The sequence below is a fragment of the Cervus elaphus genome, chromosome 27 (genome assembly GCF_910594005.1).
Source record: "Cervus elaphus chromosome 27, mCerEla1.1, whole genome shotgun sequence".
Taxonomy (NCBI): domain Eukaryota; kingdom Metazoa; phylum Chordata; class Mammalia; order Artiodactyla; family Cervidae; genus Cervus; species Cervus elaphus.
Window position 1 is genome coordinate 63,709,828 of NC_057841.1, and position 19,829 is coordinate 63,729,656.

Below are 19,829 nucleotides of genomic sequence, written 5' to 3' on the forward strand. Positions count from 1 at the left end.
CCTCCCAGCATCAGGGGCTTTTCCAATGAGTCAACTCTTCACATGAGGTGGCCAAAGTACTGGAGTTTCAGCTTCAGCATCAGTCCTTCCAATGAACACCCAGGACTGATCTCCTTTAGGATGGACTGGTTGCATCTCCTTGCAGTCCAAGGGACTCTCAAGAGTCTTCTCCAACACCATAATTCAAAGGCATCAATTCTTCGGCACTCAGCTTTCTTTATAGTCCAACTCTCACATCCATACATGACCACTGGAAAAACCATGGCCTTGACTAGACGGACCTTTGTTGGCAAAGTAATGTCTCTGCTTTTTAATATGCTATCTAGGTTGGTCATAACTTTCCTTCGAAGGAGTAAGCATCTTTTAATTTCATGGCTGCAATCACCATCTGCAGTGATTTTAGAGCCCCCCAAAATAAAGTCTGACACTGTTTCCACTGTTTCCCCAGCTATTTCCCATGAAGTGATGGGACCAGATGCCATGATCTTAGTTTTCTGAATGTTGAGCTTTAAGCCAACTTTTTCACTCTCCTCTTTCACTTTCATCAAGAGGCTTTTTAGTTTCTCTTCACTTTCTGCCCTAAGGGTGGTGTCATCTGCATATCTGAGGTTATTGATATTTCTCCCCGAAATCTTGATTCCAGCTTGTGCTTCCCCCAGCCCAGCATTTCTCATGATGTACTCTGCATATAAGTTAAATAAGCAGGGTGACAACATACCGCCTTGACGTACTCCTTTTCCTATTTGGAACCAGTCTGTTGTTCCATGTCCAGTTCTAACTGTTGCTTCCTGACCTGCATATAGGTTTCTCAAGAGGCAGGTCAGGTGGTCTGGTATTCCCATCTCTTGGAGAATTTTCCACAGTTTATTGTGATCCACATAGTCAAAGTCTTTGGCATAGTCAATAAAGCAGAAATAGATGTTTTTCTGGAACTCTCTTGCTTTTTTGATGATCCAGCAGATGTTGGCAATTTGATCTCTGGTTCCTCTGCCTTTTCTAAATCCAGCTTGAACATCTGGAAGTTCACGGTTCACGTATTGCTGAAGCCTGGCTTGGAGAATTTTGAGCATTACTTTGCTAGTGTGTGAGATGAGTGCAATTGTGTGGTAGTTTGAGCATTCTTTGGGATTGCCTTTCTTAGGGATTGGAATGAAAATGGTTGTCTGAGGAGGCCTTACAAATAGCTGTGAAACGAAGAGAAGTGAAAAGCAAAGGAGAAAAGGAAAGATATTTGCATTTGAATGCAGAGTTCCAAAGAATAACCAGGAGAGATAAGAAAGCCTTCCTCAGTGATCAATGCAAAGAAATAGAGGAAAACAACAGAATGGGAAAGACTAGAGATCTCTTCAAGAAAATTAGAGATACCAAGGGAACATTTCCCGCAAAGACCGGGTTCTATAAAGGACAGAAATGGTAGGGACCTAACAGAAGCAGAAGATATTAAGAAAAGGTGGCAAGAATACACAGAAGAGCTGTACAAAAAAGATCTTCATGACCCAGGTAATCACAATGGTGTGATCACTCACCTAGAGCCAGACATCCTGGAATGTGAAGTCAAGTGGGCCTTAGAAAGCATCACTATGAACAAAGCTAGAGGAGGTGATGGAATTCCAGTTGAGCTATTTCAAATCCTGAAAGATGATGCTGTGAAAAGGCCTCCTCAGACAACCATTTTGCCTTTTTGCATTTCTTTTCCATGGGGATAGTCTTTATCCCTGTCTCCTGTACAATGTCACGAACCTCAGTCCATAGTTCATCAGGCTCTCTCTATCAGATCTAGCCCCTTAAATCTATTTCTCACTTCCATTGTATAGTCATAAGGGATTTGATTTAGGTCATACCTGAATGGTCTAGTGGTTTTCCCTACTTTCTTCAATTTAAGTCTGAATTTGGCAATAAGGAGTTCATGATCTGAGCCCAGTCTTGTTTTTGCTGACTGTATAGAGCTTCTCCATCTTTGGCTGCAAAGAATATAATCAATCTGATTTCGGTGTTGACCATCTGGTGATGTCCATGTGTAGAATCTTCTCTTGTGTTGTTGGAAGAGGGTGTTTGCTATGACCAGTGCATTCTCTTGGCACAACTCTATTAGCCTTTGCCCTGCTTCATTCCGTACTCCAGGGCCAAATTTGCCTGTTACTCCAGGTGTTTCTTGACTTCCTACTTTTGCATTCCAGTCTCCTATAATGAAAAGGACGTCTTATTCGGGTGTTAGTTCTAAAAGGTCATGTAGGTCTTCATAGAACTGTTCAACTTCAGCTCTTCAGCATTACTGGTTGGGGCATAGGCTTGGATTACCGTGATATTGAATGGTTTGCCTTGGAAACGAACAGAGATCATTCTGTCATTTTTGAGATTGCATCCATGTACTGCATTTCAGACTCTTTTGTTGACCATGATGGCTACTCCATTTCTTCTAAGGGATTCCTGCCCACAGTAGTAGATATAATGGTCATCTGAGTTAAATTCACCTATTCCAGTCCATTTTAGTTTGCTGATTCCTAGAATGTTGACATTCACTCTTGCCATCTCCTGTTTGACCATTTCCAATTTGCCTTGATTCGTGGACCTAACATTCCAGTTTCCTATGAAATACTGCTCTTTACAGTATTGGACCTTGCTTCTATCACCAGTCACATCCACAACTGGGTATTGTTTTTGCTTTGGCTCCATCCCTTCATTCATTCTGGAGTTATTTCTCCACTGATCTCCAGTAGCATATTGGGCACCTACCGACCTGGGGAGTTCCTCTTTCAGTATCCTATCATTTTGCCTTTTCATACTGTTCATGGGGTTCTCAAGGCAAGAATACTGAAGTGGTTTGCCATTCCCTTCTCCAGTGGACCACATTCTGTCAGACCTCCCCACCTGGAAACCCCCTAGGGCTGGGTTAAAACATTCCCATGAGAATAGATCATATCTATGAATTTATATCTAATGACTAATCTTTAGAAGTATTTTATCAGTGTTATTTAAAAGTAGCATTAGATTTGTGTACTTTGAGGTGAGGTTAAGCCCAGGAGGAGCACATTTGGCTGAATAGAAAGGGAATGAGAACAGGTGGGAAGTGTCATGAAATGTGGGCTGTGGTGTATACTTTTCTGATGAATAATGGAAGTTCCACCAGATGTCAACTTTAGGTCTGTCTTCATTTCTAAAAGCCTCCTTTTAGTGTACAGTAGCTGTGTGATGACTGCTTATTGAATGGTACTTTGTGTAAAAGCAACTTGGAAAAAAGACATGAAAGAATGAAAAGACCTCAGGCACTTGGACTTCTGTTGGAAGTTTTGATCTGCTCAAAGCATTATTTCAAATACCTTTTTAAAACAGCTTTATAGAGATATAATTCACATGTGATCAAATTCACTCATTTGTTAAAAAAGTCACCTTTTTAAAGTGTATGCTTGGTGCTCATGCATGCTCAGTCATGTCTGACTTGCGACTCCATAGGCTATAGTCCACCAGGCTCCTCTGTCCATGGGATTCTCCAGGCGAGAATACTGGAGTGGGTTGCCATGCCCTCCTTCAGGGGATCTTCCCAACCCGGAGATTGAACCTGTGTCTCTTACGTCCTGCACTGGCAGGCAGGTTCTTAGGATTGGCCTATTTTGGACATTTCATGTAGATGGAATCACACAGTGTATAGCTTTTTGTGACTTTCTTTGTGTAGCATAAAGTTTTCAAGATACATGTATGGTTTAGTATGTATTGATTAACTAATTAACTAACTATTTTGTAAGGCTTAATAAAATTCCATTGTACGGGTAAACCTCATTTTGTTTCTCCATTCATCAGCTGATGGACATTTGAGTTGCTCACCCTTGTTGGCTGTCATAAATAACACCACTATCACCATTTCAATATGAAGTTTTGTGTGTACATATGTTTCCATTTCTCTTGAGTATATATCTAGGCGTGAACTTGCTGGATCCTATGGTGACTCTATGTTTAGGATTTTGAAGAACCGCCAGTCTGTTTTCCAAAGTTCCATTTTACATTCTTGTCAGTTATGTATGAGGGTTCCAATTTTTCCACATCTTCAGCAACACCTGTTATTGTCTCTCATTTTGATTATAACCATCCTAGTGTGTATGAGTCAGTATGTCATTGGGTTTTGATGTGCATCTCCCTAATGACTAATAATATGGTTATTGGCCATTTGAAAATCTCCTCTGGAGAAATTTCTTTTGAAGTTATCTGCCCATTTGAAAATTTAGTTATTTATGTTTTAATTGTTGAGTTGCAAGTTCTGAATATCCTGGATACAAGTTCCTTATCTGACATGTGACTTGAAAATATCTTCCATTTAGTTGGTGGTCTTTTAATTTTTACCTTCTTGTTGGTGTCTTCTGTCATTCCAACTTTTAAGATTTTGATAAATTCCAATTTAGCAATTTTTTTTTTGATGCTGTGTTTTTGGTGTCATATCTAAGAAATCATTGTCTAACCGAAAGTCACAAAGGTTTACCTTTATGTTTTTTTCTCTAAAAATTTTTTAGTTTTAACTTTTACATCAATTTTGAGTTAATTTTTGTGTATGATATTAGGTAGAGTCCAACTTTATTCTTTTGTTTGTGTAATCAAGATGGTGAACTATTGACATTAAGGTAGACAGATAGATCAATGAGGTAGAATTGAGACTCTAGAAATAGACTCTTACATTTATGGTCAATTGATTTTTTTTTTTTTTATTACAAGAGCACAAGACAATTCAATGGAGAAAAAGTAGTTCTTCAACAAATGGAGCAGAAATAGCTGATACATTTTTAAATTGTCTTTGAGAATAAATTAATCTCTTAGGTGGATAAACAAGCACTTTAAAAGGACAAGTCTTAAAGTTATTACTACTGGGACATAGCAATGACTTAATCCTAATATGATGAACAAATGCATAAAAGAAGGAAAATCAATACTGTGAATTTAATTGTGAGTAATAAGAAAAGATCTAATTGGTATGATGGAAGCCCTAGGAGTGAGTTCAAAGGCGAGGAATGGAAGGACAGTGGATGTATGAACCATAGATGTTCTAAGGATTTTTTTGAGATGTTTACCTTTAAAAATTACTGTTTTTTAAAATCTATTTTAATTTTTTTTTGGCTGTGCTGGTTTTCACTGTGATTCTCAGGCTTCTATAGTCGTGCCATGCAGTTCCCCTGCAACAAGTGGGATCTTCACTTGTTTCCCAAACAGGGATCGAACCTACGTCCCCTGCATTGGAAGGTAGATTCTTAACCACTGGACCACCAGGGACGTCCCTGAGCATAATTATTAAATTAGACTGAAACATATATTGTCTGTTCTTGGTGTTCTATCCATAACCATGTTCCCTTAGCTTCACTAGATGTCTGGGAACCTCATAATAGCTGAAACAGAAGTTCAGTTGTGGCAAATTAAATGAGGCAAATCCCCTGACTTGGTACATAGTTCTTTACTGTCTTCAAAAGTCCAAGGTAACTGGATGAAGTTTCATAGGAATGAATTATCCTTGAAATCCCCCCTTTATTTCTGGTCAGCGTTTAACCTAAGGACCTCTACCTGGGTCGGCTGAGACTACCACTTGTTCTCTCTATGAAAAAGAGAACTGAGGTTTCATATTTACCAGTCATTTCCTCTCTTCCGGCCTCGTTTCCTCTTTATGATCACTGCTGCTGTTGTTTAGTCAGTTAGGCGTCTCTATTTGCGACCCCATGGCCTGTAGCCTGCCAGGCTCCTCAGTGTGTGAGGTTTCTCAGGCAAGAATACTGGAGTGGGTTGCCATTTCTTTCTCCAGGGAACCTTCCTGATCCAGGGATCAAACCCACATCTCTTGTGTCTCCTGCATTGTCAGGAGGATACTTTACTACTGGAGCCAGTAAGTCCTTGTTAGTTATCTATTTTATATATAGTAGTTCGTATATTTTAACCAAATTGGCCATTTATCTCTTCCCGCTGATTCTCCCTTTGGTAACCATAAATTTGTTTTCTATGTTTGTGAGTTTATTTCTGTTTTATAAATAAGTTTATCTCATCATTTTGTTTTTGGATTCTACATATAAATGATATCATATGATATCAGCCTTTATCTGACTTTCTTCACTTAGTATTATAATCTCTAGGTTAATCTATGTCACTGCAGAAAAGCATTATTTCACTTTTTTTATGGCTGAGTAATATACCATTGTACATGTATATCACACCTTCTTTATCCATTCAACGTTTAGGCTGCTTCCATATTTTGGTTATTGTAAATAGTGTTGCTATGAAATTGGGGTGCATGTATCTCTTCAAAGTTTAGATTTTTTTCTGGATATATACCCAAGAGTGGGATTGTCAGTTCATATGGTAGTTCTATTTTTACTTTTTTAAGGAATCTCTATATTGTTCTCCATGGTGGCTGTACCAATTTACATTTCCACCAATAGTGTAGGAGGGTTCCCTTTTATCCATACCCTTTCCAGCATTTTTTATTTGTAGACTTTTTGATGATGGCCATTCTGACTGCTGTGAGCTGGTACCTTATTGTGGTTTTGATTTTGATCTCTAATATAACCAGCTAAATTCCATTTTTGAGATTTGTCTTCTAAGTTTTGCAATAGCATATCCTATTAGCATAGCATATGTAAGGCATTGCTGGGTCACAGGAAAAACTCAATACCTGTACATAGAGAATTACAACAGGATTCACAGGAAAGAATATGATAAAGGTGTTCCCTTAAGAATACTCAGAAAGTTAGCTGGTCACTCCCTGTCCCTGCCCCAGAGAGATTAGCTGAAGGAGGCTCCAAAGCTGACTTGAGAGAATCACAGACTGGCAACAGCCACCCACGGAGCCTGCACTGCAGGGATCAATGGAGAAGCCTGTGAGGAGTGCTGGCCACTTCATGCCTCTCTCTGCTGCCTTTCTTAGGAGAGTGAAGGTTTGGTTCCCAGGTTTTAGAGGAGGAACAACTGGTTAGTCACAGTGGAAAGGCAACCCGTTCTCTGCATTAGTGGAGTACATTTGACATGATGTGGTCAAGCGCAGAAATGTTCATGAGTGTTAGCCATTAATTCAACACCTAGATCTCTCTGCTATAGAAACTATCTGAGATTCCAATAAAAAGGCTGAAACCAAAGATTTAAAAAAAATTTCCGTGTTTATGTATTGGCTGCGCTGGGTCTTGGTCGCTGCGCACTGGCGGTCTCTACCCGCAGTGCTAGGCGGCTCGCTGCTCGAGCTGCGCAGGCTTCTCGCTGAGGCGGCCCCTCTCGTTGGGAGCCCAGCTCGGGAGTATCTGCGCAGGACTTGCGGCGAGTGGGCTTAGTTGTCCCGGGGTACGTGGGATATTCCCGGAGCAGGGATTGAACCCTTGTCCCCTGCATTGGCAGGCAGATTCCCGACCACTGGACCACCAGAGGAGTCCACCAGAGATTTTTAATAGCACTATTTATATAAATCAGAACCCCCCGAAATGTTTAATTAGTAAGGGAGTGAAAGTCACTCAGTCGTGTCCGACTCTTTGTGACCCCATGGACTACACAGGCCATGGGATTCTCCAGGCCAGAATACCGGAGTGGGTTGCCTTTCCCTTCTCCAGGGTATCAGACCTGGGTCTTCATTGCAGGTGGGTTCTTTACCAGCTGAGCCACAAGGGAAGCCCAATTAGTAAGGGAAGAGGTGACTAGTTTATGGCACAGTCACATAACCATTAAAAGTAATTTTTATAAACAGAATTTTATGATACAGAGAAATATTTCCTTTGTAGTATTAAATGAAAAAAATGCAAAACTACAAATGTAGTGTGAAGTTAACTATGTAAAAAGAGAGTATATGGAAAAAAGGAAGCGTGAATTTTGATGGGCTTATAATTAGCTTTATTTTTTATTTATATTTATATATTATTTATATTACTAAATATCTTTAGCATTCTCAAATGACATGTATTATTTAAAATTCATTTAATGTAGTCTACTGTTCACCCCCTCCCCCCCAAAAAAAAGCCTCTTGATGAAAGTGAAAGAGGAGAGTGAAAAAGTTGGCTTAAAGCTCAACATTCAGAAAACTAAGATCATGGCATCTGGTCCCATCACTTCATGGGAAATAGATGGGGAGACAGTGGAAACAGTGTCAGACTTTATTTTGGGGGGCTCTAAAATCACTGCAGATGGTGATTGCAGCCATGAAATTAAAAGACGCTTACTCCTTGGAAGGAAACTTATGACCAACCTAGATAGCATATTAAAAAGCAGAGACGTTACTTTGCCAACAAAGGTCCATCTAGTCAAAGCTATGGTTTTTCCAGTGGTCATGTATGGATGTGAGAGTTGGTCTGTGTAGAAAGCTGAGCACCGAAGAATTGATGCTTTTGAACTGTGGTGTTGGAGAAGACTCTTGAGAGTCCCTTGTACTGCAAGGAGATCCAACCAGTCCATCCTAAAGGAGATCAGTCCTGCGTGTTCATTGGAAGGACTGATGCTGAAGCTGAAACTCCAATACTTTGGCCACCTCATGTGAAGAGCTGACTCATTGGAAAAGACCCTGATGCTGGGAGGGATTGGGGGCAGGAGGAGAAGGTGTCGACAGAGGATGAGATGGCTGGATGGCATCACCGACTCGATGGACATGAGTTTGAGTAAACTCTGGGAGTTGGTGATGGACAGGCAGGCCTGACGTGCTGCAGTTCATGGGGTCACAAAGAGTCGGACACGAGTGAGCGACTGAACTGAACTGTCCCAAATTTCTGATCATCTCTCTAATTCAAGATGTTTATCACTTTTACAGTTATATTCCTAGTTATATTATTATTATTCTGCTAGTTAACTCTGACTTATGACAGCTCAATTTCATATTAGCAAGTTATATGCTACTTTAAGTTCCTTTAGAGTCTCTGATTCTCTCGTTTATAGGTAAGAGTTCACCACTTTAACATTCCACAGAATTTTAGGATTTTCTTTTGTAGTGGGATAAAGTTTTCTTTATTGATACAATGCAGGCAGTAATATTTACTCCTCAAATTCTGATGCACATTCAGTCATGGCTTGGGGATAGTTTTTGATATAACACAGTGTACTGTCCTGAAATTTCATAAAGAGGAAGAGCACTTTCTATGGAAATTCAATGACCTCAGAAGTCCTCCAAGGACGTATTTTCCTTCAGATATGAACCATGCTTTGAAAAAGAGTCGGTGTTGCTATAATGATGATGGTAATGTCTGGTGAGCTGTGCAAGTGAATCATTCCTCTGAAATAGCCTAACTCTGAGAGAAGGAGAGAGCGAGAACCCGAGGTTAGGGTGGGACTCACTGGCAGAGGGAGCGAGATGAGAAAGTCAGGGACACAGCAGGAGCGGGACTTGCCGGTGGTCCAGCGGCTAAGACTGCACGGTCCCAATGCTAGGGGCCAGGCTTGATCCCTGGTCAGGGAACTAGATCTCGCGTGCTGCAACTAAGGGTTTGCATGCTGCAATGAAGTCAGAAGTTCCTGCATGCTGCAACCGAGATCCAGTGCAGCCAAATAAATAAATAAATAAATGTTTTAAAAAGTTATTCTGAAAAACCTCATTAGAAAAATGAGAGAGAAGAAACCAGAGAGATAAAGGAAGAGGGGAGAGAATTTGTTCATTAGTTAGGTTCTGTCTGAGATGCTACAGGAAGACAATCAACGCTGGGGAGGATGCTTGGTGACTTTCCTAGATGCTGCAGTCGTGGCTGGGCAGGTCACAGAGGCATGGAGACGGTATTTGCAATGCTAGACTTCTCTCTCAGCTATACTTTACTTTGCTTCACACTTACTAATACTTGAAACCATAGAGTTTTGAAACCTCTCAGTCTGTTTGCTGGGACTGGACTGGGACAAGCTATGAAAACCATTCCTTGTGGATTTTGCATATTACATTTGTAAATTGTGAGCTCGTGCAGTTTCACAGTGCTTCAGGGGCTCTGTAAGGTGTTCGGGGAGAGCAAGGAACAGAGAGAGAAAGTCCAGCAAAGAAGACGCGGTACATGTACACAGTGGAGTACTACTCAGCTGTGTGAAGAACGAAATACCACCATCTGCAGCAACAGGGATAGACCTAGAGATGATCATACCAGGTGAAGTAAGTCAGAAAAAGACAAATATCATATGATATCACTTATACGTTAAGTCTAAAATGTTAAGTCTAAGAAACACATGATCTTATCAATGAAACAGAAATAGACTTACAGACGTTGAGAACAGACTCCTGGTTGCTGAGGGGTGTGGTGGGGGAGGATGGATTGCGAGTCTGGGATTAGCAGATGTGAACCATTATATATAGAATGGATAAACAGCAAGGTCTTACTGTACGGCAAAAGGAACTATACCCATATTCTGTGATAAACTGTAATGGAAAAGAATACGAAAAAGAACACATATATATGGTTGGCCAAAAAGTTCATTTGAGTTTTTCCGTAACATGTAATGGAAAAAGCTGAACAAGCTTTTTGGCTATACATCACTGTGCTGTACAGTAGAAATTAACATAATATTATAAGTCAGCTATACCTCAATAAAAAGAGAGAGAGAGAAAGTCCAGACTTTCTAGCAGCCCTTTGTAAAGGCTTCCTCTGTAAGCTGTATTTTCCAGGAATGACAGGCTGTGGGAGACTGTGTAAAGAGAGGCTGTGTTAGTGGAATATTCTATTCTAAAGGAGTGATAACACAGAATTAGAGATAATTACTTTAATTTTAAAACTCATTGCTCTAATGACCACAGATGTAGGTCTCCCCCCTGCCCCCACCCCGTCTTATAGGTTAATTATTCTGATTCATGGTCATTGTTTAAAACACATAGAATTTCTTGTTCAACACCTATCCTTACCTGTTTCCACAGGCTGTAAGACGTGGCTGTTCCTTCCTCTGTCTGGCCTTGAATTGACTTCATCAGAGCACAGGCTTTAGCTGGAGACAGTCCTCACTGACTTCCGGGTACGTGCTGGGATGGGGCAAACTGTTGATGGTGGAGGTACCTTTTGGGGCTCATTGTCTTGGTATTGAAGCTGTATGTGTTGCAGATCTTAATTTTGGGATCAGAGAGGCAGGCGGGTGCTAATACTATCCTGCTATTTTCTAGCATCATGACTGAGCACCTTAACTTGCCTGAATCTTAGTTTTCTCGTTTATCACCTTGGGATAATAATATCTCCCTCCCTGACATATTGGAAGGATTCAACGAGATAATGGACCTGGAAGGCCCTCCATGAATGTTTATTACATGTCACACAGGTCATACAGTCTGGATAATAAGCTCTTATTTCTTATTAGGGATCATGGGTGCGGGAACAATCACACTCTTGACATTGTACACCCAGTGTCTGACATGTAGTAGGCACTCAGAACATAGTTATTCATCAAATAAATGTCTGGATCATTATTTTATGGCAATACTCAAGGAACTTAGAGTTTTGTCTGAGGTTAAGTTCAAACCAAGATGCATATTTTTATTACATTTGTTCTATGTAAGGAGAGGTTATATATCTAAGGATGTAAGATTTTCATAGACTTTAAAAATTATAATATGTCATCATTTAAAGTAAGGATGAGCAAGTGCTAGGCGCACTCACTTGTATCCAACTCTTTACCGCTCCATGGACTGTAGCCCTCCAGGCTCCTCTGTTCAAGGGATTTCCCAGGCAAGAATACTGGAGTGGGTTGCCATCTTACTCTCACTTGATGAAACCCTGTTTTTACAGCGTGTTGCCATAGAAAAACTTCCTTAACTTGCCTTGAACATAGCACTGACCTTCAAAATTCCTTCAAACTCTAGCCTAATTCTCTGACACCGTAAGTCATTGGTATTAGAGACTCACCTTCTTCAGTCACTCACATGAAATTACATATGGAGAGTTCCAAATGGTGCTTGACACATGGTGGACGCTCAGCGGATTCTCTTGCCCCCTTTGGTGGTTTATCCCAGCACCTTCATATCTAGCTACACTCAGTGGAGGGTTCATCATCACAAATCTCCAGGGGATCTTCCCGACTCAGGGCTCGAACCCAAATTTCCCACATTGCAAGCAGATTCTTTACCATCTGAGCTACTTGTGAAGCCCATAGGATAATCACACTACCCCAACTTTTTTAGGGTTGCAAGACATAGTCATCTGTAACCAGATCTTTGTTGGATTATTTGAAAGAATGAACACATGCAATCCTAGATGAAAGATATTCAAACAAGCATTGGATCTGCCCAGGCACCCAAACTGGTGCTGGGCAGAGATCCAGGGAGCTGGGCAAATAAATCATCCTGTTGTAAATGTCAATAGTACATGTTTTTGCATGGCAATGCTGGACAGCAATCTCAGGAAGTAGTTACTGATCAACTGGCATGAAATAGTAGTTGATTCACAACCTGATTCACAGGTTAAAATTTTCCAACCCCTTGTAAATCAAAACCAATGACCAAACTCAACTGAAAAATGATGGTTTTAGAAGTTTGTGGAAACATTTAGAGAAAAAAAATCCATATGCATTTTCTTGAAAAAGTGAAGGCAATTCACAGCATAAGTGAGTAAACAAGGATGGCCAAGGCCGGGCGGGTGAGTCTGACCTACGATTCACAGACCGAGTTATATTTGGGTGTAAAACGTTCTTTTCCTCCCCAGATTTACTGAGGTATAACTGACAAACAAAAATTATGTGTATTTAAGGTATGCAAATATTTTGATATCTGCATACATTGTGAAATAATCATTACTATGGAGCTAATTAACATACGCACCACCTCAAATTATAAAGTATTCTTAAAGTGCTGAAAATTATCTGCGTAAATTCATCTCATTCACTTTACGGACTTACTGAAATTTTTATCTCCCTCTTAAGTAAACTGTCAGTAGTCCTTATTACAAAGGGTTAAACCAGAAAAGGTAATTAACAACACTTCTGTTTTCTATGTCTACCACAGAGTTGAGAGACCCTTTTGATGTTGAGCTACTGATTCCCACTGGTTGATATCTTATCTTCTAAAGTGGTTTTCACTTGTTTAATTTATACACCAGCTTAAGTAGCTTATATTCTCCGAATAAGTTTACAAACACATAGGGTGTATACAACAGCTTATATTCTCATTAAAGGCAATACTCTCACTTTAAAAAGCTTTCTTTTAAATTTCCCTGTATCTAATACAATAATTGTATTTGTTGTGTTGGAGCTCACATAATACTGTTGTCTGACAAGAAGTTAGAAAAGGAAGACAAAACTGTCAAAAAAGGAACCAAGCCATAGAGGAATCCTTATTTTGTCCCTAACTTGTGTTGATTGCAAAGCTTTTACTGCTCCTCTCTTTCGTTAATAGTTACAGCCTTTGTTCCCTGTTCAGGAACTGCCATGTTATGGTCATAAACAAATCAGGGTCGTGGAATGCTAGGACTAGAGTGACATCAGAAATTATTTATTTCAGTTTTAAAACTATTGTGTTTTTCAGTTGTGGAATGCATTTGTCTGATGAAAGTTTTATCAGGAGCCCAATAAGGAAGAAAAAAAAGAAAAGAAGGGTAAGAGGAAAGACAGAAAGAAAAGGAAGAAAGTGGGAGCAACTGGGGTCTATAGTCTTTTGAGGAAATAAAAATAAAATAGACGAGCAGGTCACAGAGAGCAGGAAGGGAAGCTGAACAGGTTTTCTGGAGACATTGGCCCAAAACTGACCAGTCCTTTGTTTCTTAGCCAGTTAGTTCATTTCTGGAATGTACCTCCAGTCACCCTGCTCTGCCCCGCCCCGTCTCTGTCAGTAGGGCTTGATAATTTACACCTTCTCATTGTTATTCAACTATTCTAGTAGATAAATTAAATAGCAATCCCTGATCCCCACCCCAAGGATGCTGCAGGGGAAAACCCCCAAACTTTGAAAACAACTTAAAGCATGTTTTGAAAGTCATTTGTAATAGTAAAAAAAAAAAAAAAAGTTTTGAATAAACTATAGAAATTCAAGCATGAGAGAATATCCAAGACATGGGTATAAAGTAAAATGGTTCTTTGCATCTTTATCTGGTATAAGGGTTTGGGTTGAAAGGTATAGGTCAGCTATCACTATGAGGTCTCTTTAAAGAGACCCAATTAGAAAGATCAAAGAAAATATACAAATAGTAAGTTAAATATTTAATTTAGTTGAAGGCACAGAGAATGAGAATTTGTTTAAAAATATGGGACACACATTCCTTTTTCTTTTCTTTTCTTTTGTCATTAATCAATGACAGTTGTACCCTGGATGCTGAAATGGCACTTGGAAGAATGCCAGTGTGGGAGGGGCAGAGTTCATATATTTCCATTCCTGACAGGGTGTGGATTGAAACTTACCTGGCCAGCTGTTAGGAGCAACTCTGAAGGCAAGAAGGTAAATGCTAGCATTACCTGTTATTTTTAGTGATGAACATTGCACTGGAATTTTACATTAAATGATTGAAACCCAAAGCTGACTTGATTGAAATCAAAGGCTGTGCAATTTTATTTTTATTAAATCAAATATCTTTTAAAATAGAGCAGTTTGTTCTACGATGGTTTGAATTTTTTGTAAATGTGGCAATACTTGTATCTTTCACAAGTATTTCTTGTGTAAGAATTGTTTATCATTTACTTAATTATAACCAGGCTTTATATTTATTCCAGTAGAATGATATCACCTATGTGAACTTAGAATTTCATTCTTGGGTTCTTAATAGCTTTGTGGAAATTATGAAAATTATAAGTCAATTATTTCAATTATTATGAAATAATTTGGGGATATAAATATTTTCTTTCTATTCTATATAGGTAAGAATAATTTCACACAATGTTTTGGGTTGCTAGAAAATCTGTTTAGTCTAAGCTTTAAAATTTTCACTTTAAAGGAAACCATATTTTAATAAGTGAATAATTTCCAATATAGTAGGAAATTAATCAAAAGTTGATTCTATTGTATAATATCTATTGATTAAGCTGCCTGCAGAATGTATACAGTTAATAAGAAATAATTATCATCTAATATTTCAAGCATTAGAATTGTTTGCAATGGAAAAGAAGTAAGTGATAGCAAATAAATCTATAAAAATTTATCAAGTGCTCATATATGCCATCATCCTTTATGATGGGATACAAAGATGAATAAAAACCATGGAAGCTGCCCTCAAAGAGAATCATGCTTTGGAAGCAAAGGTGTGTGCTCAGCGTGTGGTCAGTCGCTGGCCGTGCTGACTGTGTGGTCAGCTGCTAAGTTGTGTCTGACTCTGTGACCTCATGGCCTGGAGGCTGCCAGGCTCCTCTGTCCATAGGATTCTCCAGGCAAGAATACTGGAGTGGGTTGCCATTTCCTCCTCTAGGGGATCTCCCTGACCCAGGGACTGAACGCAGAGATCTTTACTCAGTGGTAAAGAATTGCACTGCAGGTGGATTCTTTACCACTGAAACACCTGGGAAGCCGTGGAAGCAAAGATAGAAATATAAAAAACAGACAGAGTGATATGGGAAACATACAAATGTGTGTGCTTCATGTGAACAAATATAAATATGTTTCATATATACATTTGGTTGCAAGATTAGAAGCACATGGAAAAATAAAGGCAAATTGATTTGTCAGTATTGTGAGAGCAAAATTCAAATTTGTTGAACTTGTTTGGCCCTGGGAACTATACTCAATATCTTGTAATAACCTATAATAAAAAAAGAATCTAAGGGTCTACTGCACTGCAGGCAGATTCTTTACCATCTGAGCCACCAGGGACGCCCCTGAATAAATAGATATATGTATATATGTAACTGAATCACTTTGCTGAACTTCTGAAACTAACAGAACATTTTAAATCACCTATATTTCAATAAAAATTAAATAAAAATAAAAAACAAACACCCCCCCCCCAGATTTATTGTGCAGGTGGAAGTCCCTCATTACTGATATTCTGCCATTTGTACAACAAATTTGAATTTGAGAATCAAAGTTCTTCTACTTCATTAGAGGTTAAATAACAAGTCACTTACCTGGGAAGTATTATAGGGAAAAATATGATAATTTTTTATTGATATCAAAGTGATATCTTTTTTTTCCCCTGAATTAAACTTGCTCAGTAGCACCAGTGATGGCTGGCTTCCCTGGTGGCTCAGCAGTAAAGAATCTGGCTGCAAATGTAGGAGACGTGGATTGGATTCCTGGGTCAGGAAGATCCCCTGGAGGAGGCCATGGCAACCCACTCCAGCATTCTTGCCTGGAGAATCCCAGGGACAGAGGAGCCTGGTGGGCTACAGTCCATGGGGTCACAAAGAGTCAGACACAGCTTAGAAACTGACCACACAGTCAGCACGGTCAGCGACTGACCACACGCTGAGCACACATCTTTGCTTCCAAAGCATAATTCTCTTGAGGGCAACTTCCATGTTTTTTATTCATCTTTGTATCCCAGGAGTTCCCCTCTAGATTGAATATTTGCTGGAAAAATTTTTCCACATTGCATTAAAATCTGTGTAAATGCATAAAAAATGTAGATTGGAATTGCAAGACTGCAAACCCTCTTATCTCAAATCCAGACTGACTTACATAATTTCATATTTAAGTCCCAATAACACCTCCTGCCAGCCATGGTGGTGGTGTTTAGTCACTAAATCATGTTTGACTCTTTGCGACCCCATGAACTGTAGCCCACCAGGCTCCTCCGTCCATGGGACTCTCCAGGCAAGGATACTGGAGTGGGGTGCCATGCCCTCCTCCAGAGCATCTTCATGACCCAGGGACTGAACCTGCATCTCCTGCATTGGCAGGTGGGTCCTTTACCACTAGAGCCACCGGGGAAGCCCCACATATACATACATCTGCTCTTCTTTAGATTCCCTCCCATGTAGGTTATTATAGGGTATTAAGTTGTGCTCTGCAGCAGGAGTGTTATCTGCGCCCGCAGGCAGCGTGATCAGGAGGAAAGAGGGAGACTTAGAACTTGGGCTGAATTGACTGGTTTGAAAACCAGCTACATCACTTAATGGCTGGATGTACAATGAAGATACTTTCTAGACTTACGAGATGTTTTGAGAACTAGAGACAATATTTATGAAATGCTGATCACATTGAAGGCTCAAATGAAGTGGTAGCTATTATTACAAAGTCATCATGGGTGAAGGTAGTACTAATTTCTTGAGCTGAACAGATTTTTGAGGGACCTTTCTCTCTTAAAAAGTTGTTTCGAGTCTGAAGATAATGATGACTGAGATAAATTATGTACAAGTTTTTCAAGTTGTAGTTTATTAAGTGGCAGCTTATATCAGCAATCAGCCTTTAGATTTAGACCTAGCCAAACAGAAGCTTATTGCATGGTGGATCTTTTCAGATTAGATATAAAGTACTTCCTGTTAATGTTTGGGGAACATATACTATTTGTATCTGGAGCCAGATTTCATTGTGATAAGTTACTGTTGAAGTTTGAATATAATCTTAGCCCTTGTGTTAAACACAAACTTGCAATGCTTAAAAATTAATTGCTATGTTTAGTAATATATTTACAGCATATTTTAAAATTATATATAACTTTAAAAAGTTATATATGCACATACACTACTACATAAAAATAGACAACCAACAAGGACCCAACGGGGAGATATAATCAATATTCTGTGGTTCAGTTCAGTCACTCAGTTGTGTCCAGCTCTTTGTGACCCCATGGACTGTAGCACACCAGGCTTCCCTGTCTATCACCAACTCCCCGAGCTTGCTCAAACTCAAATCCATCGAGTTGGTGAGGCCATCCAACCATCTCATCCTCTGTCGTCCCCTTCTCCAGCCTTCAGTCCTTCCCAGCATCAGGGTCTTTTCCAATGAGTCAGTTCTTTGCATCAGGTGGCCAAAGTATTGGAGTTTCAGCTTTAGCATCAGTCCTTCCAGTGAATATTCAGGACTGATTTCCTTTAGGATGGACTGGTTGGATCTCCTTGCAGTCCAAGGGACTCTCAAGAGTCTTCTTCAACACCACAGTTTAAAAGCATCAGTTCTTTGGTGCTCAGCTTTCTTTTTAGTCCAACTCTCACATCCATACATAACTACTGGAAAAGTCATAGTTTTGACTAGATGGGCCTTTGTTGACAAAGTAATGTCTCTGCTTTTTAATATGCTGTCTAGATTGGTCATAACTTTTCTTCCAAGGAGCGAGCTTTTAATTTCATGGCTGCAATCACCATCTGCAGTGATTTTGGAGCCCCCAGAAATAAAGTCTATCACTGTTTCCATTGTTTCCCATGTTTCCTATTTGCCATGAAATGATGAGACCAGATGCCATGATCTTTGTTTTCTGAATATTGAATTTTAAGCCTACTTTTTCACTCTCCTCTTTCACTTTCATCAAGAGGCTTTTTAGTTCCTCTTCACTCTCTGCCATATTGGTGGTGTCATCTGCATATCTGAGGTTATTGATATTTCTCCCAGCAATCTTGATTCCAGCTTGTGCTTCTTCCAGCCCAGCATTTCACTTGATATACTCTGCATATAAGTTAAATAAGCAGGGTGACAATTTACAGCCTTGACGTACTTCTTTCCTAATTTGGAACCAGTCCATTGTTCACGTCCAGTTCTAACTGTTGCTTCTTGACCTGCATAGTAGGTTTGTAGTAGTAGTAGGTTTGTAGTAACCTCTAAGAAAAAAGAATCTGAAAAAAGAATTCATTTATATAGCTGAATCACAGTGCTATACACCCAGAATCAACACAACATTGCAAACAACTACACTTCAATTTAAAAAATCAAGAGAATTAAAATAAAATATGTAATATGTATATGTATGTATATATAGTCATAAAGTGTTAGTTGCTCAGTCGTCTCTTACTCTTTGTGACCCCAAGTACTGTAGCCCGCCAGGCTCTTCTGTCCGTGAGACTTCCCAGGGAAGAATACTGGAGTGCGGTGCCATTTCCTTCTCCAGCAGATCTTCCGAACCCAGGGATCGAATCTGAGTCTCCTGCATTGCCAGTGGATTCTTTACCACTGAGCCACCAGGGAAGCCCGTTCTGCAATTGAGTGTGGATTTCTCAAAGGCAAAAACTGTCTTGTTCAGTTTGTCTTTTCATACTCAGTGACTAAGCCAGTGGGAGAACTTCATAAATGTTTGTTTATGGAAAAATTATTGTCAGATTTAGCCAGTTTCTAATTTTAAAATTAAAAAAACCCCTCAGAAGATGATTACCATATGTCATTTAATGAAGTTATTCAGTGTTCATGTTTTCCATATTTTAGAGTTTTGTATAAAGCCAGGTGGCTCAGAGGGTAGAAGTGTCCACCTGCAATGTGGAAGACCTGGGCTCAATCCCTGGGTTGGGAAGATCCCCTGAGAAGGAAATGGAAACCCACTCCAGTACTCTTGATTGGAAAATTTCATGGACAGAGGAGCCTGGTAGGCTACAGTCCTTGGGATCACAAAGAGTCGCACAGGACGGAGCCACTTTTGGGCTTCCCTTGTGGCTCAGCTGGTAAAGAATCCGCTTGCAATGTGGGAGACATGGGTTCAATCCCTGGTTGGGAAGATCCCCTGGAGAAGGGAAAGGGTACCCACTCCAGTATTCTGTCCTGGAGAATTCCATGGACTGTGTAAGTCCACGGGGTCTCAAAGAGTCAGACATGACTGAGCGACTTTCACTTCACCTTCACATAAAGCCAGAAGGATTTTCCTTATTATAGATGCTTAAACAGAGTCACTCAACATTCACTGCCGCTCGCAGGCCACTCTGCTCTTATTTCCCTTTTCATCTCTGCCTTGGAAGGGGAGGTGGTGTGAAGCTATGTTGTCTGCTGTGGAAGCTTAGAACTGGCCCTACGGGGTCGTTGCTGTTCAGTCATTCAGTCCAACTCTTTGAGACCCCATGGACTGCAGCATGCCAGGCTTCCCTGTCCTCCTCTGTCTCCTGGAGCTTGCTCAAAC

At 39.9% G+C, this 19,829-nt stretch overlaps 1 protein-coding gene across 2 annotated transcripts in view; it reads left to right on the top strand.

Moving 5' to 3' along the window:
* The first annotated feature begins 5,766 nt into the window (after nucleotides 1-5,766).
* The window catches only part of SERPINB12 (serpin family B member 12), a 30,578-nt gene continuing 16,515 nt past the window's right edge, over nucleotides 5,767-19,829 (top strand). The window contains exons 1-2 of one of the 2 annotated variants that reach the window (XM_043889670.1): nucleotides 5,767-5,851; nucleotides 10,811-10,905. The gene's annotated coding sequence lies outside the window, so the exon portion shown is untranslated. Of the gene's footprint in view, nucleotides 5,852-10,810; nucleotides 10,906-14,254; nucleotides 14,306-19,829 lie in introns of those variants that run through there. The other variant, XM_043889672.1, reaches the window with a different exon arrangement.